At 41.8% G+C, this 24483-nt stretch overlaps 1 protein-coding gene and 1 long non-coding RNA gene across 3 annotated transcripts in view; both read right to left on the minus strand.

Annotated features, from left to right (window-relative positions):
• LOC125452426 (XK-related protein 6-like) overlaps positions 1-24483 on the minus strand; it is a 452844-nt gene that overhangs the window by 363831 nt on the left and 64530 nt on the right. The gene's annotated exons all lie outside the window — the stretch shown is intronic.
• Positions 17743-24483, minus strand: part of LOC132205988 (uncharacterized) — a 37820-nt gene continuing 31079 nt past the window's right edge. The window contains exons 2-3 of the long non-coding RNA XR_007247547.2: positions 23223-23353; positions 17743-19194 (exon numbers count right to left, since the gene is read on the minus strand). This is a non-coding gene — a long non-coding RNA (uncharacterized LOC132205988). The remainder of the gene's footprint in view (positions 19195-23222; positions 23354-24483) is intronic.

Here is a 24483-nt window from a genome sequence, read left to right on the forward strand (position 1 = left end):
TTGCACAGATATGATCTGTAGAGGCTGGACTGGTAACATCTAAATGGGACTGCGACTGATATCCTCAGAGGATGATGTGCTACCACAGTTGGGCTTAGCTTAAATAAATTTGTCAGGGGCTCGAGAGCGGATGTCCCAGAAAATTGGAAAACAGCCAATGTTGTTCCTTTGTTCAAGAAGGGCAACAGGGATAATCCAGGAAATAATAAATCCACAAGGTTTACATCAGTGGGACAGAAATTACTGGAGAAGATTCTAAGGGACAGGGTTTATTGGCATTTGAAAAATTGACTTATTAGGGCCCTCAGCATATTTTTGTTTTGCAGGAGAGGTCTTGTCTCACAAACTTGATTTTGCTGAGACAGTGACAAAAATATTTGACAAGGGTAGGGCAGTGGATGTTGTCTACATGGCTTTATTAAAACAGTTGACAAGTTTCCTTCCTCATGGTAGGCTGGTCCAGAAGATCAAATCGCATGGAATCCATGGTGAGTTGGCAAGTTGTATGCAAAACTGGCTTGGCCATAGAAGACAGAAGGTAATTGTGGAGAGGTGTTTTTCTGACTGGAGGTCAGTGACCAGTGTTCCATGAGAATCAGTGCTGTGACCACTGTTGCTTGTAATGTATAAAAAGAATTTGGATGAAAATATCACAGCTCCAATTTGAAAGTCTGCAGTTGACACAAAGATTGGTGGAGTAATGGATAGTGAAGGAGGATACAACAGGATATTGATCAGCTAGAAAGTTGGGCAGAATAACATCAGATGGAGTTTAATGCGGACAAATATGAGAATGCATTTTGGGAGGACAAATACAACAGGAAAGAAAACAGTAAATGGCCAGATTCTTAGGAGCAGTGTAATACAGAAGGTCTTTGGGGTCTAAGTTCATAGCTCCCTGAAAGTGGCAACACAAGTGGATAAGATAGAAAAGAAGGTATACAGTGTGCTTTCCTTCGAAGCTCAGGGCACAGAATATACAAGTTAGCAATTCATGTTGCAGCTGCATAAGACTTTGGTCAGAGCACTTTTATAATACAACGCACAGTTCTAGTTGCTGCCCTATCGGATGTGGAGTCTTTGGTAAGGATGCAGAAGATATTTTAGCAGGATGTCAGTGGATTAACTAGAAAGGACAGGTTGGACAATGTTGGATTGTAAGGTAAATTTGTAGCTCGGGTTGTGGATGTTGCAGTTGGTTGACTTGCCAAGCTGGTTCGTTATTTCACAGACATTTTGTTACCACGCTGGGTAACATCATCAGTGCAGCCTCCGATGAAGTGCCATTGTGTTTTCCGACTTGTTATTTATTAAACAGGCCAACTGGGGGAGTCACACAAACTAACAGACAACACCCTCACCAGAATCAGATTCACCAGAGAGAAGAACGAAAACTCCTATTCCTGGACGTCATGGTAGAGCACAGGACAAATGGAGAATTCCTTACAGGAGGTACACAGGAAACACACACACACTGAACAAGTACTGAATTTCAAAAGCAACCACCCTAACACACAGAAATAAAGTTGCGTAAGAACACTATTTAAACAAACAACAACACACTGCAGTGGCACAGAGCTATACCAAAACGAAGAGTACCTCTTCCAGGTATTCTAGGACAATGGATACCCAAAAAACTGGGTCAGAAGATGCCTATAACACAAACTACACCAGGAAGATACTACACACCCCGACACACTCAGCACACTACCTTAAAATCAGGAACACATCTGAACTAGCCACAAGACTCCTACGATCACTGGGGATCAAAGTAGCACACAAACCCACATCAACTCGATGACAACTGCTCACCCGAACCAAAGACCCACTACCCATTACGGACAGGACCAATGTCATAGAAAAGGTTCCCTGCAGAGGCTGTGACAAACACTACATTGGACAAACAGGAAGGAAATTAACCACAAGGATGCACGAACATCAATTGTCTACAAAAAGATACGACCAATACTCACTCATCTCTATCCACATGGATAAGGAGAACCACCAATTCGACTGGGACAACACCAAGATCCTGGGACAAGCAGAGACAAGCACATGAATTCCTAGAAGTGTGGTACTCCATGAAGAAAGCCATTAAAAAAACCCCAGAGCTCAATCCCTTATACACTCCACTGCATAGGAAAAGCAGAAGTGAGGTAATCCAGTTCAACAGATTCCAGGGTTTAAATAACAGGCGGGAAAACACAATGGCGCTTCATCGGAGGCTACACTGATAATGTTACCTAGCAGGGTAATGAAACATCTGTGAAACAATGAACCAACTCAGCAAGCCAACTAACTTCAATGCTAGATTGACTTTGCTACAGTGCCAGAGGTTGAGGGGCACTCTGATAGAAGAATATAAAATTATGAGAGGCATGAATAGGGTGGAGAGTCAATCTTTTCCCCAGGATAGAAATGTCAAATGCTACAGGGCACTATTTTTAACATGAAAGGGGGACAGTTTGAAGGAGATGTGCAAGAAGGTTGGAAAGTTGGGGAAGACAGTAGAGCAATGATGGCAGGAGTTTCTGGGTGTAATTGAGGACACAGTACAGAGGTTCATCCCAAAGAAAAGAAAGATTATCCGGGGTCGGATTAGACAGCCATGGCTGACAAAGGAAGTCAGGAAATGTATCAAAGAAAAAGAGACAGCCTATAAAGTGGCCAAGAGTACTGGGAAATCAGAAGATTAGGAAGGCTACAAAAACAAACAGAGGATAACAAAGAGATAAGTAAGGAAGGAGAAGATCAAATATTAAGGTAGGCTAGCTAGTAATATTAGAAATGATAGTAAAAGTTTCTTTCAATAAATAAGAAACAAACGAGAGGCAAAAGTAGACATTGGGCCGCTCCAAATTAATGCTGGAAGGCTAGTCAGGTGAAATAAGGAAACAGCTGAAGAACTTAATAAGGACTTTGCATCAGTCTTCACAGTGGAAGACATGAGTAGTATGTCAACAATTAGGGAGAGTCGGGGGGCGAAGTTGAGTATGGTAGGCAGTACAAAAGAGAAAGTGCTAGACAAGCTAAAAGGTCTAAAAATTGAGAAATCTCCTGGCCCCAATGGGCTATGTCCTAGAATTCTGAGGGAGGTGGCTGAGGAAATAGCGGAGGCTTTGGTTGTGATCTTTTGAAAGATCAAAAGTCACTGGAGTCTGAGAAAGTCCCAGATGATTGGAAAATTGCAGTTGTAACCCCCTTGTTTAAGAAAGTATCAAGACAGAGATGGAAAATTATAGGCCGGTTAGCCCAACCTCGGTTGTTGGTAAAATTCTAAAATCCATTGTCAAGGATGAGATTTCTAAATTCTTGGAAGTGCAGGGTCAGGTTAGAACAAGTCAGCATGGATTTAGTAGGGGGAGGTCATGCCTGACAAACTTGTTAGAATTCTTTGAAGAGGTAATAAGTAGGTTAGACCAGGGAAACCCCATGGATGTTATCTATCTAAACTTCCAAAAGGCCTTTGATACGGTGCCTCATGGAAGGCTGCTGAGTTAGGTGAGGGCCATGGTGTTCGAGGTGAGCTACTGGCTTGGATCGAGTATTGGCTGTCTGACAGAAGGCAGAGAGTTGATATAAAAGGCTATTTTTTGGAATGGCAACCGGTGACAAGTGGTGTCCAGCAGGGTTCAGTGTTGAGACGCAGCTGTTCACTTTATACATTAATGCGCTGGATGAAGGGACTGGGGACATTCTCGTGAAGTTTGCCAATGATATGAAGATAGGTGGACAGGCAGGTAGTACTGAGGAGGTGGGGAGGTTGCAGAACGATTTAGACAGTTTAAGAGTGTGGTCCAGGAAATGGTTGATGAAATTCGTGAGGAAATGCAAGGTTTTGCACTTTGGAAAAAAGAACACAGTATGGGCTATTTTCTAAACGGTGAGAAAATTTGTAAAGCAGGAATACAAAGGGATCTGGGAGTGTTGGCCCGGGATTCTCTAAAAGGTTAACTTGCAGGTAAAGTCCGTGATTAAGAAAGCGAATATAATGTTGTCGTTTATCTCAAGAGGGTTGGAATATACTAGCAGTGATGTGCTTCTCAGACTTTATAAAACTCTAGTTAGGCCCCATTTAGAATACTGTATCCAATTTTGGGGCCCACACCTCAGGAAGGACATATTGGCCCTGGAGCGTGTCCAGTGGAGATTCACACAGATGATCCCTGGAATGATAGGTTTAACGTATGATGAACGGCTGAGAATCCTGGGATTGTATTCATTACAGTTTAGAAGGTTGAGGGGAGATCTAATAGAAACTTACAAGATAATGTATGGCTTAGAAAGGGTGGATGCTGGGAAGTTGTTTCCGTTAGGCGGGGAGACTAGGACCCGTAGGCACAGCTTTAGAATTAGAGGGGGTAAATTTAAAACAGAAATGAGGAGACATTTCTTCAGCCAGAGTATGGTGGGCCTGTGGAATTCGTTGCCACGGAGCGCAGTGGAGGCTGGGACATTAAATGTCTTCAAGGCAGAGATTGACAAATTCTTGACCTCACAAGGAATCAAGGGCTATGGGGAAAATGCAGGAAAGTGAGTTTGAAATGCCCATCAGCCATGATTAAATGGCAGAGTGGATTTGATGGGCCAAATGGCCTTACTTCTACTCCTCTGTCTTATGGTAGTAGCTCTCTGGAACGAACTGCCATGGCATGTTGTAGAAGAAAATACAACAAAGTTAAAGTAGTATTTACAGACACATGAACAGGCAGGGAATAGAAGATTAAGAACCATATACAGGCAGATGGAATTAGTATTGAATAGCATCATGGTCAGCACGGACACTTGTCTATTGTCTATTAACACGGTGAGTTAAAGGGCCTCTCTCTATCCTGTACTGTTCTATGTTCGAACCAAAGCAGAACTGAATACACCTCAAATGCAGAAAAAATCAAGAAAATAAAGTTAAGGGCACTCTACCTAAATGCACAGCATTTGTAACAGGATAAATGATTTAAAGACATAAATTGAAATAACCTGTTATGATTTAATTGCCAATGCAAAAACAGTTATATATTGACCAGGACCAGGAAGTGAATATTCAAAAAGATAGTCAACATTTAGGAAAGACAGGCAAGAAGCAAAAGTAGGTGACGTTATGCTGGTAGTGAGAGGGGGCTACTGCATAAGTGAGGAGGATCTTTAAATCTAAAGAATACTGTATGGAATCTGCATGGATGGAACTAAAAAAAAAGCAAGCAGCAGCAACAGACATTGGTTGCAGTTATTGAAAGGCCACAAAATAGTGGTGGTGGTGTGGGGCAAGGTATAAATCAATAATCAAGCTAGACTTCAACCTGCATATTGACTGGATAAATCAACTGTACACTAAAGCTGTAGGGAACAGGTTTCTGGAATGTTTCATGATTGTTTCCTTGAACAATTCCTTTGAAGAGCTACCAAAAGGATAGGCTATTTTAGATCAAGTATGACAAAATGAAAAAAAGGGCTAATTGATACTCTTGTGAAAGAACTTTAGGGATGAATGGCCACAATGACAGAACTTTACATTTATGGTTAAGTGAGGTAGTCCAATCTGAAGGGCACATAATTTGAATAAGGGAAATTATAAAAGCATGAGGTACAAATTGGTTGAGTTGGGACAGAAAAACACATTAAAAGGCATAGCACTGCATAGGCAATAACAGTTTTTGAATAACTATTACATTGCTTAAAGGAATTATATATTCCTTTAGATTTACTTATTTATTTGCCACATATACCAAGTATAAAAATACTTAAGTACAGCAAAAAGTGCACAAAGTCACCATTCACTGGCACCCACTTGGTTACAAAACCAGAATTAAAAGATTTAAGAGTCAAAATGTAAGCAAGAAAAAAAAACGTCCAGATCTCAGAGCTCCAAGTCCATCTCCACAATGGTGTAGGCACCACTCCAATCCTAGGCTGCTGTCACCACCTCACTGGCCCGCTCTCATCGATGATGCTCCAGCCCTTTGCTGCAGGACACAGCTCACGCATTCAGTTCCCACCACGCAGTTCCCGTTGCAACCCAACTCCTTCGGTTGGTTGTTAAAAGGGTTGGGGGGGAGGGGTGTGCGAGATAAAATTACTACAGAGAGAAGAAGAAAAATAAAAGGGAACTGGTGAACAGAGCATAGCTCTAAATGGAGCGACTTAACCTGCCACCATTTTTATGGTGTAGTGATGGGCTTTGGTATGGAGGACAGTTGGAATCTCAGTTTAAGGTGGTAGGTGGACACGTGGGGTTTTGGTCAAGATGGATTGTAAAAGGAGTGCTAAGTAGAAAAGGACAAGGAGGTTCACGGAGTGAACAGCACCCAAGACCCAGATCAAGCCGTGCACTCAATGTACTCTACAGGACCTGTACTGCCTTCCATGATCTGCTGATTGCTAAAAGCAACATGCAAAATAGCTGGAACCAAGCCTGAAATGGGTAGAACTAACATTAGTTTGATGCTTAAAACACAGTCGTGACAAAAGGCCCTTCAAATGGCATCTATTATACATTTATAGATTCCAGGTTCACATCAGTTGCTCTCATATTATCGTGGATATGAAATGCAACTAACATGTGGGGTTCAATTGCTAGTCACAGGCAATGTTACTTGTGTTACTGGTGGTTGCAAATTGCAGATGTGCATCTCTGTGAAACAGAAATAATCACAGGTGATCATACAAAGCATTATTGCAGAGATGTGAGGGGCACTTTTTGTTTGCAGAGTGGCTACTGTATGAAATGAACTTCCAAAGGAAGTGGTGCATGCAGGCACAGTTACAATATTTAAAAGATATTTAGATAAGCACATGCATAAAGGAGGATATGAGCCAAGTGCAGGCAGGTGGTACTTGTTTACTCTGGGATTACTGGTGGCATGGACTGGTTGGACCAGGGGTCTGTTCCATGCTGTCTGATTCTACTGGTTCTCCTTTAGCACCTTCACTCTACCACTGTCTCTCCAGCAAGACCAATAGAACACAAAATAAGGTTTCATGTCAAATTGGCAAAACAAGTCATTCCATGGCCCTCCATGTCAGAATACGTCTCACTCAACAAGTGAGCATGGTAATTTGTAAGTGATGTGACTGCTGATTGTTCCCATTGTCAAGAATGTTTTCTGTTCCCGACACAGGTTCACTGACAGCATAACCAAAGGACATAGCTGTGGTAGGTGTCAGCATCTCAATTGTCACTACGTAACAAGGACGCAGAAAGACGGAGAAGGGACAATCAAGCAATACCTGGGCCAGCAACAACTTGCAGAAGCTGCATATCTTCCACCACATGAGTTTGCAAGTTAATGAGCTTCTAGGAATGTTGCAGATTGAGGATATATGGCTCTGGCCCCAATGTCATTTCCTCTAGATGACCAAAAAGTGTAATGTCAGCAAAAGCTCAGGAATTTGAGACACTGTCACCAACTATGTAGGCTGTAGGCGTGGAATCTGTGACCTGAAGGAATGAGTGGCCATCCTAGTCTGATAGTCAAGGTGACAGCTGCAGAGAACTCGCACGTGTTTACAACTGACTGCTTCCACAGCACCATGAGACCAATTCTACACCTCGACAGACCAATTCTGCACCTACTGTGTTTAAAGGTCCAGACACTTTCTGCAATCTTGATTCATTACTTTATCTTGCAACCCTCTGACTGCGGTCGAGTAGATATAATACAGTCCACTCTTCAACCAGAGCCATAATGGAGCAGATGACAGGACTCCTGAAGATGAGGTACTGCTGCTTGGACCTGTCTGCAGGGCAGGAAGACTATTCAGTACTCCAGACAAAATACGACTTGTAGTTCTAGATAACAAAGAGTGGAGCTGGATGAATACAGCTGGCCAAGCAGCATCTTAGGAGCACGAAAGCTGATGTTTCAGACCTTGACCCTTCATCAGAAAAGGGAGATGGGGAGAGGGTTCTGAAATAAATAGGGAGAGGCGGATCGAAGGTGGGTAAAGGAGAAGATAGGTGGAGAGGATACAGACAAGTTAAAGGGGCAGGGGTGGAGACTGTAGAGGTGAGGGTAGGTGGGGAGGTAGGGAGGGGATAGGTCAGTCTGGGGAGGACGGACAGGTCAAGGGGGCGGGATGAGGTTAGAAGGTAGGAAATGGAGGTGTGGCTTCTGATGGGAGGAGAGGATAGGTGAGAGGAAGAAAAGGTTAGGGAGGCGGGGACGAGCTGGGCTGGTTTTAGGATGCAGTGGGAGGACGGGAGAAACTTGTGAAATCCATTGATACCATTGGGCTGCAAGGTTCCCAAGCAGAATATGAATTGCTGTTCCTGCAACGTTCCGGTGGCATCGTTGTGACACTGCAAGAGACCCAGGATGGGCATGTCATCTAAGGAATAGGAGGGCGAATTGAAATGGTTCGCAACTGGGAGGTAGCCACAACGGGTACAGTGGACACAGTATACCACATTGGCAGATGTGCAGGTGAACATGCGCTTGATGTGGAAAGTTTTCTTGGGGCCTGGGATGGGGTGAGGGAGGTAGTGTGGGGGCAAATGTAGCACTTCCTGCGGTTGCAGGGGAAAGTGCCAGGTGTAGTGGGGTTGTATGGGATTGTGGAGCTGAAAACTAAGTCCCGGAGAGTGTGGTCCCTCCGGAAAGCAGACAAGGGTGGGGATGGAAAAAATGCCTTTGGTGGTGGGGTCGGATTGTCGATGGTGGAAGTGTTGGAGGTTGATGCGTTGGATCCAGAGGTTGGTGGGGTGGTGTGAGGACGAGGGCTATTCTCTTTTGGTGGTTATTGTGGGGATGGGGTGCGAGGGATGAGTTGCAGAATACACAGTCAAGAGCGTTCTCCACCAGAGTGGGGGGGGGGGGCGGGACGAAGTTTCGGTCCTTGTAGAATGAGGGCATCTGGGATGTACGGGAATGTAATTCCTCATCCTGGGAGCAGATGCAGTGGAGGCAAAGGTGTTGGGAATACGGGATGGAATTTTTGCAGGAAAGTGGGTGGGTGGAGGTGTATTCTAGGTAGCTGTGGGAGTCGGGGGTACTTGAAATCAATATCGGTTTCTAGGTGGTTGACTGAGATGGAGACAGAGACGTCCAGGAAGGTGAGGGATGTGTTGGGGTGGTCCAGATGAACTTAAAGTTGGGGTGGAAGGTGTTGGTGAAGTGAATGAACTGTTCAAGTTCCTCTTGGGAGCACAAGCGGCACCGATACAGTCAAAGTAACGGACAGGTGGGGTTTTGGGCCAGTATTGGTACGGAAGGGGGATTGCTCCACGTAACCTACAAAGAGGGAGGCATAGCTTGGGCCCATGCGGATACCCATGGCCATCCCCCTTTGTCTGTAGGAAGTGGGAGGAATCGAAAAAGAAGTTGTTGAGGGCGAGGATGAGTTCGGCTAGGCGGATGAGGGTGTCAGTGAAGGGGGACTGGTTGGGCCTGCAGGACAGGAAGAAGCAGAGGGCCTTTAGGCCATCTGCATGGGGAATGCAGGTGTATAGGGACTGGACATCCATAGTGAAAATGAGGTGTTGGGGACTGGGGAATTGGAAGTTCTGGAGGAGGTGGAGGTTGTGGGTGGTGTCACGGACGTAGGTGGGGAGTTCCTGGACCAAGGGGGAGAAAATGGAGTCCAGATAGGTGGAGGGGAGTTCGGTGGAGCAGAAACAGGCGGAGACAATGGGTCAACCAGGGGAGGTGGGTTTGTGGATTTTGGGAAGGAGATAGAAGCGGGCAGTGTGGGTTTGGGGAACAATGAGGTTGGAGGCTGTGGTGGGAGGTCATGTGAAGTGATGAGGTTGTGGATGGTTTGGTGCTCGGGGGTATTTCTAGCATGCTGTGCCTACTTCCAGTTATACAGGTCAAACAGAGGGGAGGTGTTGAACATTGAAGAACTGGGAACAAACTTCTTTGAACAGAAAGAACATCATTGATGAAAGGCAACAGTGTTGTATCAAGTGCAAGGCAGGCAGGACTTCATTAGCAGAACAGTGATCAGATTTGAGCTAAGTTCAGCAATCATTCAGTGACATTAAAACACAACATGCTCAAAAATTCAAGAGGTAATTTAATGCCGGATTGGAAATGTTTGATTTCTGTTCACTTTGGTTTCTGCAAATAAAAGTTAATGTCTTAAAATATTGACATCGAGAGGAGTTCATAAAATAGGATGTGATTACAGTCCAGTGAGACTTGATGCTTAAAAACTGGTTCTATTGGGAACGTGCAGTTTTACATGCAAGGCCATATATATAGCCAGGCCACATGCATACTGGGAGAAGTGCTCAGTGATGGCTTTTGCACAACTGTTTGGATGATGCAGGGCAACTCTGGATAGCCAATACTTGACCAAGTGTAGTTCCAAGATGGCAAACACCAGGCTACTTGTGTTTTTGGGAAATTGCATGAATGTTGCGTTCTCCAGGTACAGTAAACAGCACAACAGGGATAGATTTGGGTTAGAGGAACATCTTCAGGATGTGGCATATGTTTAAAGAGGTAGGTTTGAGATGATTGAATAAGAGAATTTTAGGTCTCAAAGTTACAATCCATGAACCTCAACAAAAAGGATCCTGTAAGATTCAGAGTCAAGGCAAGGCACAGAAGTCCTACAGTGTGGAACTAGCCCATTTAGCTCATCAAGTCCTTACCACCCCTTCAAGAAGCATCCCAACTCAACCCACACCCTAGTCTTGCATTTCCCATGGCTAATCCACCTGGTCTGCACATCCCTAGATACCATGAGCGATTTAGCATGGCCAATCCACCTAACCTGCAGATCTATGGACTCTAAAAGGAAACCGGAGCACCCAGAAGAAACCCAAATCAACACTGGGAGAATGTGCAAACTCTATACAGACAGCACCTGATGCTGGAATCGAAACCAGATCCCTGGCACTGTCAGGCAGCAGTGCTAACAACTGAGTCATCCTGTTTCAGAAAATCACAAAGAATTAATAAAGTTTGTTTTGTTGTAGAACAAGTATAAAACAAAGGTATCACCATTTTGATAAATACACGAGATTGCACTCCAAATTAGGCAGATTTCACTTTTATCCCCTGAAATAATCAAAACAGGAAATAATCAAAGTAAAGGCCTTTAGATGAATGGCTTAAAATAGAAAAGGATATATTAACATAGGCTTAAACCAGAGAACTGGGCAAAAAAGGTGCTGTTGCAAGGTTTCCTGGCCTGCCTATACCAGGTTACAATTCTATTAGCTAAAAGCTCCTTGGAAAAAGCATCCAGTGCACATTTCTAGGTTATGAAGCAAGATGTGGAGAGATCAAAATATGTTTGGCACTGCTGAAACTGGAGCCGTAAAGCAAAATTGTTCTAATAAATTCTAGAAAAGCACAATAAGATATAAAACCCAATGCAGGTATCAAACAAAGGAATTTATTAAAAGCACTTTATATTGTAAGAAAACTGCCACTTCAGCAACATTGAGAACAAAATTCAAAATGCCATAAGGCAAACATCCTTGGAGGAAAAAAGAGACATGTAATTGGACACAACGTAATCTTTGTTTCTGTGTGCAACTGACACCAGATCACAACTTGTATAGAATTAAAGTCCCCTGTATTGTCAACTTTTGTTTTTCTTGAATCTTATTCACTTCCACTTTTGCTTACCAGGTTATGTTAGACTCATGGTAATAAAATGTGAGGCTGGATGAACACAGCAGGCCAAGCAGCATCTCAGGAGCACAAAAGCTGACGTTTCGGGCCTAGACCCTTCATCAGAGAGGGGGATGGGGGGAGGGAACTGGAATAAATAGGGAGAGAGGGGGAGGCAGACCGAAGATGGAGAGTAAAGAAGATAGGTGGAGAGGGTGTAGGTGGGGAGGTAGGGAGGGGATAGGTCAGTCCAGGGAAGACGGACAGGTCAAGGAGGTGGGATGAGGTTAGTAGGTAGCTGGGGGTGCGGCTTGGGGTGGGAGGAAGGGATGGGTGAGAGGAAGAACCTCCTACTACCTAGAATACACCTCCTCCCACCCACCCTCCTGCAAAAATTCCATCCCCTATTCCCAATTCCTCCGCCTCCGCCGCATCTGCTCCCACGATAAGACATTCCACTCCCGCACATCCCAGATGTCCAAGTTCTTTAAGGACCGCAACTTTCCCCCCACGGTGATTGAGAACGCCCTTGACCGCGTCTCCCGCATCTCCCGCGACACATCCCACACACCCCGCCCCCGCCACAACCGCCCCAAGAGGATCCCCCTCGTTCTCACACACCACCCTACCAACCTCCGGATACAACGCATTATCCTCCGACACTTCCGCCATTTACAATCCGACCCCACCACCCAAGACATTTTTCCATCCCCTCCCCTGTCTGCTTTCCGGAGAGACCACTCTCTCCGTGACTCCCTTGTTCGCTCCACACTGCCCTCCAACCCCACCACACCCGGCACCTTCCCCTGCAACCGCAGGAAATGCTACACTTGTCCCCACACCTCCTCCCTCACCCCCATCCCAGGCCCCAAGATGACATTCCACATTAAGCAGAGGTTCACCTGCACATCTGCCAATGTGGTATACTGCATCCACTGTACCCGGTGCGGCTTCCTCTACATTGGGGAAACCAAGCGGAGGCTTGGGGACCGCTTTGCAGAACACCTCCGCTCAGTTCGCAACAAACAACTGCACCTCCCAGTCGCAAACCATTTCCACTCCCCCTCCCATTCTCTTGATGACATGTCCATCATGGGCCTCCTGCACTGCCACAATGATGCCACCCGAAGGTTGCAGGAACAGCAACTCATATTCCGCCTGGGAACCCTGCAGCCATATGGTATCAATGTGGACTTCACCAGTTTCAAAATCTCCCCTTCCCCCACTGCATCCCTAAACCAGCCCAGTTCATCCCCTCCCCCCACTGCACCACACAACCAGCCCAGCTCTTCCCCCCCACCCACTGCATCCCAAAACCAGTCCAACCTGTCTCTGCCTCCCTAACCGGTTCTTCCTCTCACCCATCCCTTCCTCCCACCCCAAGCCGCACCCCCAGCTACCTACTAACCTCATCCCACCTCCTTGACCTGTCCGTCTTCCCTGGACTGACCTATCCCCTCCCTACCTCCCCACCTACACCCTCTCCACCTATCTTCTTTACTCTCCATCTTCGGTCCGCCTCCCCCTCTCTCCCTATTTATTCCAGTTCCCTCCCCCCATCCCCCTCTCTGATGAAGGGTCTAGGCCCGAAACGTCAGCTTTTGTGCTCCTGAGATGCTGCTTGGCCTGCTGTGTTCATCCAGCCTCACATTTTATTATCTTGGAATCTCCAGCATCTGCAGTTCCCATTATCTATGTTAGACTCATTCCTTTTTGTTGCACCACAGATTTTCAAATACAAGAAAATGAAGAAAAGTATTTTTTTTCTTTACTTCACAACATTCAGCATAATAGCTCAATCTAATCATTTTCCAACATCTTAATTTTTCTTCTAATATTACTGTCTGAATATGAAAATAACTATATTTTCAAAACCAAGCTCCTGACTTCCAACCTGAAAATAGAATACCTATTATTTGCATGCATTTGGATATTGGCCTTCCTGTAATTTTACAACTCCCACAGCAATCCATTAGTGTGAAGCTTCATCTTTGCCGTTTGTTGCCCATTCAGAGGAGCTTCTTCCTGGAAAATCAAACTTGTGCAATTAACGAAAACACTGCCCAGCAGGCACAGTAAAACACCAAAGATAATGGGAACTGCAGATGCTGGAGAATCCAAGATAACAAAGTGTGGGGCTGGATGAACACAGCAGGCCAAGCAGCATCTTAAGACGCTGCTTGGCCTGCTGTGTTCATCCAGCCCCAAACTCTGTTATACAGTAAAACACCAAATCCTGATCTCTTCACTGTCCTGATTTGAAGTTTTTATATCTTAGCTCCAAAAACATCCCAAATATCTCCCAGCCACACACTCTTTTAAACATTCACTTTCATCCCCTCTCTCTTCAACAAGGAGTTAATTGTCCCCAACTGCCATACAGATCAGGTTCAAAATCTAGATGCAATACCAGAAAAGAGGAGAAAGGGTGGAAGAGAGATAAGTAGAAATGCAAGTATGGAAGTAACATGCAATACCAAATCAAAGTAAACAAAGATGCAGTAACAGACAATACAATTAGTTTGGGAAAGAACAAATGGACAGTTTGGCAAAAATTGAAAGTTTATGGAATGTAGAAGTTTGGTGATGAACTTTAGAGTAAAAAGGTCTGAACATTGGGCTTCAGTGGCAGATTGACTTTAGTGTGACCGCGCATAAATGATATGGAAAGAATGTGTAGTTTAAAAGCTTCAAATGGTCTCATTCACCCAAAGAAGGCAAGGACCAAAGACAATAACTTTTATTTTCTCAATACTGACTTGAAAGTTCAGTCAATTCAGATGCTTTCAGATTGTTCACTGCATTTTGCCAACCTATGGCCTCAAAGGGTGAATGCTGAATATGATCAACTTGGGTGCAAGATGATCTCATGCCTACAGCTGACATCACCAGGAGGCAATGTGAAGATGAGCAACTAGAAACAGCAGATAGATCCTTAGAGATTTCTGGATGTGGCTCTAGAGAAAAGACAACAAATTCCTGTTTGAATTGTCAAGACTTGTATCAATGGCATATGCACAGAACACCAGCGTTTGAATGTTTGGAAATTGACTGATCAAGGAGTTGAACAAGGAAGGGGGAAGGGAATCAAGAGATCAATTTCAGGGATAAGAACTTTACTGGGCAAATAACACAAATAGAGAATGAACCACAAATACATAGATTCTAGAGTGGCTGGAAAATTAGTGGGTGTACAGGGATTAAAAACAAATAAACGTTCAGGAAAAATGCACAAATGACAGGGTGGAAAGAGAGGGCAGATTGAGCTGCCACCTAATCAACAATAAAATGCAGATTGACCTTGCGTCTCAGAATGATTCTATAACAGATGGCTCAGCTAGGTTACGTTAGATTCTGCAATCGGTTTGGTCAGATGCATGTCAAGTTTGGTCCTGATTGAGGGAAAAAGAGGTTGCACTGTGTGAACAAGAGAGGTGGGAATAAGTGATTATATTACAGGGAACTAAGACATCAAAAACAAATATTGAGGTGGTGATTAAATTGACAGTGGAGCAACTGTTGCAGTGTGGTTGTTAGCATGTTTGAAAAGAAAACTGTGACAAGTACTTGAGCACTGAAATGACTGAATCTGTCACTAAGTGCAAAGATTAAAGGAGGAAAGACAACTGAGTAAAAATACGAAGCTTTTAAATGAAAAGCACAAAATCCAGAACAGAACACTGAAACAAAGTGAAGAGGCTGAAGCCATAACTTAAAAGAAAAAGACCTTGACCTTTATATCGCTGTTTGAAAAGGCAAGAACAAAACACAATGCTAACTAGTGTGGCTTTTTATTAAAAAACCAGAGAATGAATGCTAGCCATGTGTCACTTTTTATGCCAGTGCCAACATCAATATAATCATCCACAGTGAGGCCTTGATGACTCCTGCTCATGATTAATCCAACATTCTGAAGAGAAATACTGAGAATTGAAACAATCTTAATGAGCCGGTAGATGAAATGGCAAGTGTGAATACAATATTGGAACATAAGAAAAGAACAAAGTGGAGGTTGGACAAATTAGTCTCAGAGGAGAAGACTGGGGCACGAAGGTCAGTGAGAGCAGAGAATCAGGCAGTTGAGTTTGCTGCTCTGTGTTATCAAAAAAGATGCAAAGCATGTGAGGAAAACTAATTGTTACACTAGTCCAAGTTGGGATTAAATTCATCTGTGCATATTAAAGCTAGGGAAGAAAAACTATTACATTAAAAAATGTTATTAAATAAACATGCCACAATATTACAAGATAGAACAAGCCCAGAAAACTGAATCAGCTAGCCTAATGCAAAGATCAAATAGGAAAAGAAGAGCAGAAAAAACAAGCAAAAGAACTACAAGCATAAATTTCTAAAAGGAGCGGCAGAGAGGAGCCTTTTGAATTATTTGAAAAAGTACTGATATTGTAATGATATTGGGATATTTGGATTTTCAAAGGTCTTCAGTAAGATGGCAGACACATGAATAAGATCAGGCCAAGCAAAGTCTGAAGACAAATAGCAGTGGGTAATATGGTAGATGTTAAAATGTTATATTAATTAATCATTAATGATCGATCCAAGAGTAAAGAATATAAAAGTATTACTTGCTTTAGGTTTAGTAATTAGAAAACAGCAAAAAACTCTGTGCAAAATAGTTGGAGAAAACATTTAAAAGTGGCCGTGGTCTCCAGTGAGAGACCTATACTGCTCAGTAAACACTTCTATGAAACAATCATAAATGAAACTGGACATGGAGGACAATAAGTCACTTATTTTTGAGAAATCAACTGATTTGAAAGTTACTCAGTTGGACATTACATTCATTGAATAAAAGCTGGTGTTTCTCACTCTGACAACGAGCTCTCCATTCACAAACTAGACCACAACCAGTGTTTCGGGCATACACTAAATATGGGAGAAACCTCAAAATCTCTCAGAACTGTTTCACTTGGAATTGATGGTTTCAGAGATGCCGAAGGAATCAGGAGCATTTTATCATTAGCTTGATAACCTCCAGGTTAATAAGGTGCAGCTTATCCTTCACTTCAGTATAAACAGCTCGATCTTCAGAAACTAATTGGTGTGCAGCTGGTTATCACGCAATTGGGATTCGTCAGCCGAGCAATAATGGCACAGGTCACAAAAATGAGAACAGAAAGCAAAATGTGTTAAAAGCTGTGAACGCAATTTGCCTACTTTCGTGTTGGCAGTTAAAAATCCCGCTAAAAGATGCAGGTGATTTAATGAGGAAATTGTGAAACTAATAAAAATATGGATAACCATCTCAAAAGGAGGGATTAGGGATAATGGGAACTGCAGGTGCTGGAGACTCCAAGAAAACAAAGTGTGAAGGTGGATGAACACAGCAGGCCAAGCAGCATCTCAGGAGCACAAAAGCTGATGTTTCGGGCCTAGACCCTTCATCAGAGCCTGACAAAGGGTCTAGGCCCGAAACGTCAGCTGTTGTGCTCCTGAGATGCTGCTTGGCCTGCTGTGTTCATCCACCTTCACGCTTTGTTATCAAAAGGAGGGATTGATCATTTCAGGCAAAAACAAAAAGACCCTTCACTCAAAGTGCCATAACTCTTAGGAATTCTCTATCTCTATGGCTGCAAAATAGACCACTAGAGATTGATGAATTCTTGGATACTGCAGGAACCAAAAGATACAGGATAGGATGGGAACGTAAGATAGCAGATCTTTCACCTTGACCCAATGAATTTATTAATAGGCAAAGACTGTACGCAAGTCAAAACTAAAATTATTTGAAAAAGGCCTGGAGGCATGCAGAGTGCATCCTACCACTGGGCCAGAAGGTCCACATTCAAATATCTCATCAAACTTTCATGGCCATGGAAGATTTATCATAACACTTACAAACAGGTTGATGATCAATCTGGAAAGGCTTCCAAAATGCCTATGGTAGGAGCTAAGAGCAGGAGTGCTTCCTTTTCAAACAAACTACAGCTACCAGCGCAGGATATGTGGGAAGTAGGAATAGCATCCAACTGTAAACCAGTTGCCAAATCCAAAAAGTGGCAGTTGACTAAATAGTCAGTCAGAATTGTGACAAATCTGCAAAACCTGGGAAAAGCTGCAAAATAAATAAATAAATAAATAAGCGAACAAATAGAGAACGTATGTTAATCTTGAATCAACTAGCTAGTAATTACATTAAGGAATAGACATGAGAATAGGAGCAGAAATAAAGAATTTTATTTTATTGAAAGTGCAATATGTGTCATTACAAATAAAACATTCCAATAGTGACCAAAAGTCTCCAATGCTCTATCCTTCACCATCTGACAATCCAAAATTGACATTACCCTATTTTTTCTTCTAACTGTCAACTCTGAAAACATGCTATCAAGTTTTACATGTGGCCAGCAATAGAAAATGTTTTCAAAAGCAGTTACTATTGCATACCATTAGATGGTCAAGGTTGAATGTCTTCAATATTTTAACCTTCTTTAGGGGAATTGTCAAAATGTTTAGCAATTAGCAAATTCTGTATAAATCTTTCTTCTTTTGCAAACAGATGATCAAACTCAAAGAAGTCAGTCAAACTGTATAAGTTTTGTTTTAAAACAGGTGAAATCATTATCCTTTTAAATGATACAGATGACTTGTGTGGATATTTTTCAATCCACTTGCTCTGATATGACATCACTGAGGCGGGTAGATTTGAAACCCAGGCCACCTTGACCAAGTGGTTAGGACACTAACAGTGCACCATATAAACCTTCAGAATGCAAGGTTCTGAGATGAGACTTTTTCAGACCGTTATGGCCATAGGCAGATTACTTTGTAAAGTTGCGCTTTACTGAAATATGTACAACTTGACCTCATCCAAGATAACTACCATTAGAAAAGCTTTTAAAAGCAATCTTTACAACAGTTAAATCAATTTTTAATTTTCCATGCTTTAAATCAATCAAGTTCTTTTTATGGAAGAGGGCAAGGCTACATCCCTACTTCAAGTGACATCATGGTAACTTGGGTCACGAGTGAATAGGTTCTCTCTCAGTAGTTTTGCAAATGGGAAGAAATTCATCTGACTGCCATGTTCTCATGTTAAAAAGATATGATTCAACTGCCTTCTACAATTCCTTCTAAAAGGAAGCACATTTTCTAATTATCTGTCCCATTTTTCATTCCATAGAACAAGCAAGCTGTTTAAAACAAAAACAGAAAATATCAAAATCCAATGAAATGTTCAGAATTTCTATGCAATACCAAGTTTTAGAGGTGCTAAATTTAGGCCATTTTTGGCACATTGTTAATTGGTCTCTTCAATCTATGCATTCCTTGATTCTGCCAAATTTTTGACAACTGATTTAAAATGTGCACAATATGGCTAAAAAAATGCAAGTCGTCACATGAACATTCTAAAATGGCCAAAATGAATAATAGCATTTTATACTGACAATAGATTAAGGCAGTTTTTCACATTTATGGGAACATTAAATCTTTTGTTTATAGAAAGTAAAATACTTTCACTCATATTCACACCCTCAATTTTAACTACAGAAATCAAACATCTATTTAATCCATTTCCATTGAACCTCTTGCAAAACCTATTATACTTATATTTAATACAAAAATCGTGACCATGTTCTTATGAGTGGACATCAGTGAAACTCTGCAAAACCTGAAAGGAGAGAAAAGGGAAAAAAAAACAAAAACATTAATTAAAATGAAATCAGATTAGGAAGCATTTAAAAAGAGACAAATTAAAACAAAAATAATGTTAAAACTAAGATGTATAACTGAAAGTACTTAATTTACACAATGTTTCTTGAAGGAAGCAACTCACAAAAATACATGTTCAAAAGTGAAAAACACCACTATCAGCAAATAGTGACAACTACTTGCCCTACTTTTGGTAAAATAAATCTGTTCTATGCTGTCAGCTTGACCACATTAATAAACAAACAGAAACTGCTGCCTTCAGCTGTCATTCCTAACTTCAAGTTCCATCTTAAATAAATTTATTAACCGACCATAAATGGAGAAAAAAATTGCAGTTCTAAATGATTTCCAATGTCAAGCAATTTAATTACATTGATCCGTCAGCTTTTGTGCTCCTGAGATGCTGCTGGGCCTGCTGTGTTCATCCAGCCTCACATTTTATTAATTACATTGATGCTCCACATTAATACTAAGTGATAAAATAATTAACGTTCTATGAAACTTTGCCAACTACCAAATTCATATTTCCCTCTTCTTCCAAACTCTAGGCACAAAGCAATCTCTTTGAAGAAATCATGCAAGATCTCCAGCCTCAAAATCATGCTTGTCCTGTGATTAGCCAGTATGTGGTTTGCAACATTGTAACTGTGGCTGAAACAAACTGATTGGTATCCCAACACATGCAGAATGTGATATTTTGCCATCTACAAAATATCACAATAAACAAGATTCATCAGAAAGTGCTACGCAAACCAGAATCCACATATTGCTGCATAACTGAACTTGCCACTACAATGTTAATTTGGCTTTCTTACTGTGTTCAGCCTTAACATCCCAACCAAATACATCTTGCCATCTTAAGATTCTATCTAAAAAGCTAACATTAGTCCAGAAAGGTCCAAGGCCATTCAGAACACCACTGGGTGAAATTTAAAATTTCATTAAAATTAAAATCACAGGTGTGGTTTAGCAGGGGAACATTTCAGGCACTAATATGCAACTGGAAGGTCATACAGAACATAGAGCTTTCTCAATGGTCTACTAGCGAAATAACTATCCAAGACAACAACAATCCATGTAGGCCTAAGGGCTGAGATTCAACTTATGATCTACGCTTCAAAGTGAAGTCTAGTATACTAGCAATAACAATATAGTATTTTAAATGAGAAGCTGGAAAAGTCAAGCACACATTTGTGAAGTTGCCAGAGGAAAATATCATCTAAAAGCCTAGCCTTTTACTTAAGAGTCTTCTCTATCACCGTTCATCATGTAAGGCTCAGCTCCCACTTCTGGGTATTCCAAAGGCAGACTTCAGCTTCTTTTAGAATAAGGACACTGATCATTACATCACTGCCTTCATTCCTTTGATCAACTACTGCAGAAAAGTTAAGTGGATGAATTATGACACCTAGCAGCACCTCCTAAAATGAGGCAACATCTTTTAAGGTTGTCTTCAATTTACTCCACTTTCTGCTTTATAAGCAGCCCTGTAAAACTTACAAATATCATTCCCAAAAGCTAACCACATTAGCAAGAGTGTTTTGAAATTGCATCCAAGCATCTTCTGACAATATTCTGGTCATTAGTTTTATAGTTAAATAAAAAGAATTACACTTGTAAGTGCAAAGACCACTCTGCTTGAGGAAAGAACTGAAATTATCTTCTAATATCAGGGAAATGTACAAAATGTATGTCATACACAAATATAAACACCCCAACCAAATACAATTGACATGAAATTAGGATTGTACCTTTCATCAAAAAAGCTAACTCGCAAGAGATTCAAGGTTATTCAGAATGCCACTTGTAGCACTTCAAAACTGCATTAAAATTAAGTTCACAGGTACAATTTTAACAGAGGAACATTTCATGCAATAGGTGACTTGAAATTCAGATAGAACAACAAACTTCCTCAATGGTCAACCAGTAAAATAACTACCCAAAGCAACAATGACGAGTCCAGCACTTCAGCACTAAAGACAAGGCTGAAATATTCACAATATCTTCAGTCAGAAGACTCAACTGAAGTCTCAGACATCAGAAATGTCTGCATTCAGATGAAGTGATTCACTTCATAAGGTATCAGGAGCAAAACCAAACACTTCAGATACTGCAAAAGCTCTAGATCCTGACAATATTCCAGTTAAGGAACTGAGGTTTCTACTCCAGAACTAGCCATGGTCATAGACAATCCAGCACAGCTACAACACAAGCAATTACCAACAATGTGGCAGCAGTAGAGGTACTTTTGGGATTCTTGGCAGCCTCTGGTGAAGTGGCCCTGCTGCCGACTCATGGTTGCTGAGGTGGAGACAGGTTTGGGGTCCAATGGTGTCTGCATCCAATCCAGATTCATGGATGCAGTGGAGGCAAGTTTGGCCCAGTACAAGAACCAGCTACATCAGTAGCAGTGGCCATGAAATGGACTCATGGCAGCTGCGGAGACCATTTTGGGTCAGTACGGTACACAGGGACATCAGTGGTATCTGTATTGTCAAGACCTATAGAAGACTCAGTGGTGAAGGCTTTGAGAGGAGAAGAGTTGACACTGAAGGGTGATGACTTTTGTTCCAGTGGCAGCTACATGGCAAAGGGGAGTTGGATCTGGCCACTAGGCCCATGGTGCAACACTTAAGGAGGACTATAAAATTCAACACTAGTTTTTCTTTATGTTTTGCCTTTATATTCTATGTTAGAACTTAGAACAGAACAGCATAGTATAAGTCCTTTGGCCCATGATGTGGTGTTGACCTATTATCCCCTAAGATCAATCTATGCTTTGGTTTATTTTTCTGTGCTTTAGGAAGATGCCAGAAAGTGACAACAGTATGCAACTTTTTCTACTGTATTCTGTTCTGACATACACTTAACAATAACTAAATAAATCAACAATGCAGTTTAAAATGTATCACTTAAATATTTTAGAGCATCCTGGAAATGAGAGAAGTGCTAAATAATTTGCAAACTATTTTATCAGAATGAACCTTTTTGGGAAGAATGCAAAGAAAGAGAAGTTTATTTGGGACATGCTACTGACAGGCGGCGTGCAAAAATGCAGCTGGATGAGATACAAAGAGAACTGCTGGCATCTGAATAGGCTTCACTAACAAACAGCAGCTGATCAAAATAAAAAGCACAACAGAGAACAATAGAAAACACTGAAATTTGAGAGGGAGATAAGGAGGAAATGAAACAAAAAATACCCTCATCTCCATTGGTTTTATTCTTGTTCAAAATTCCCCACAACATCAAAATTATTACATTACCATTCTGCCACATTTTAGTGAACACTGCAAACACAAAAGCATCACTGATTTTGTATTGGCTGTGTATCATCAATACCACTGTTTGATGCAATAACTACCACATGAGCAGGAATTGCACTGTGACACTGCCCAGCAATGAAGCAGCAGTGATGATGCCTGTGGCAAAGATGGTGCCAGCAGTGTCATCACAATGTGGTTATACACACTGGACAGAAAGGAAAAACCAAACGCTTCCGAGGAATCTTGGTCAAATGAACTGCCACTTACTCTAAGTATCAAAATTGAAACAATTGTCCAAATAATTCAAGCAACGAGCTTCCTTTGCTCTGAAGCTTGCCTCTGCTCTGGAGTAGGATGCACCCTGTGCAGGGTAATAAAGTGCTGTCCCCCATGGGGATAATTAGTGCATAATTTCAAGGTTAAATGCCATTCCCACTGTGCACAGTTGGGTGATCAGCAAACAATTGGCAGCCTACAATTTTGGGCCTCAGTTTTGAGCCTAAACATAGTTCATTCTACAGCTGTTTGTTAGCAGCTTGTGGTCAGGTGGCCAGCAGCAGAAATTCAAGATTGGTTAAGAGCCACAATCCAGCATGGTGGGAAATTTTGGTCAAGCTAGTTGAAACTCTCACCACTAGTTTAAACTGCTGTGACCTGTAGTTTCCTGTGTTCATCAAATAAGGCAAGTGTCATACGTCTAAGCAAAAAAACACCAGATTACCTTGTATGGAGTACGGAATGTCGTTGTTTATGTCTCCCAAATGTTTACCAGTAAACTCCATTGGCTGGAATCGAACAATGTGATCAGGCTTTGATCAATTCATTGTCTGAATGCCAGAGATCTTTCTGGAACTGGAACACATTTTCAGAAAAGTTAAAAGAACAAAGAAAATTTTCTGAGAAGCCCCCAAGACACATTTGAAAAGCACATGCCTTGTAGGCACTTTCAGTAAGAACAAAGAATCAGAAGGCAAGATCTACATGGAGAACAAAGTTGGTCACTTCTCTCAAATCAGGGTAGCGTTTATTTCACGCCAAAAACTTAGAGGTGAAGAAAGAGTTAGCTTAACTTAATTCACATTTAACCCTAAGGTAAAGTGAAGTTAAATGAAAAGTTAAAGTTCAGGTTAAGTTTGATGAAATAAGTAAATGCTGCAATAAATGTATGCTTCATATCGAATATTCTGAGAGTTAAAGAATAAATTATTTGAGTTAAAATGTTACTGAGTTTCCATCAGTCACACCTATTTAAGCAAGGCGACAAAAATGTAAAATTACAGTTCCCAAGTCATTCTTGATATATCCTTTTTGTGTTGAACATTACAGCAACTGCGAACTAATTCATGGGACAACTCCTTTGTCCCTATCAAACATTTTACAAAAGCAGCATTGATCTTTCTGAAATTAAATACTGGAAAATAAAATCAACGGAAGACACGGAAGTATGTTTTTAATTTTAGCTTCTGACACGTACCACAAGTCAATTCTCACATCTGAATTTCTAGTGAAAAAGTAATCACTTCATCACTTTTCATATGACATTTAAATTATTTGAAGATGTTCTGTATCCATTATGATAATTAAACAAAAAGCTGAAGGTTTTGCAGGGCACTTAGCAGGATGGCAATACAAGAAGTCAAACCTAGAAATGAAGCATCAATTTACATAGCATGAGAAGAGAGTGCTGATTAGACTACGGTTGGCGTGGAGATGCAACAGGAACTGGTAAATGGCAAGCTTAGCTGAGCTGGTCACATGGGAACACCGCCCACCATACATGAAAGATATTCATATGACTCAACCAATGTTGTCTGCCTCATATGCTGCAGGTGAGGATGTCCCAAGGCATGGTACATTGGTGAGACCATGCAGCCAGAATGCGCCAGACAGGAATGCTCCCTCCCAGTGGGGGGCACTTCAGCAGTCCAGGACATTCAGTTTTTAATCTCTGGGTAAGCATCCTCCAAGGTGACCTTTGAGAT

This window comes from Stegostoma tigrinum, chromosome 4 (genome assembly GCF_030684315.1).
Source record: "Stegostoma tigrinum isolate sSteTig4 chromosome 4, sSteTig4.hap1, whole genome shotgun sequence".
NCBI lineage: Eukaryota > Metazoa > Chordata > Chondrichthyes > Orectolobiformes > Stegostomatidae > Stegostoma > Stegostoma tigrinum.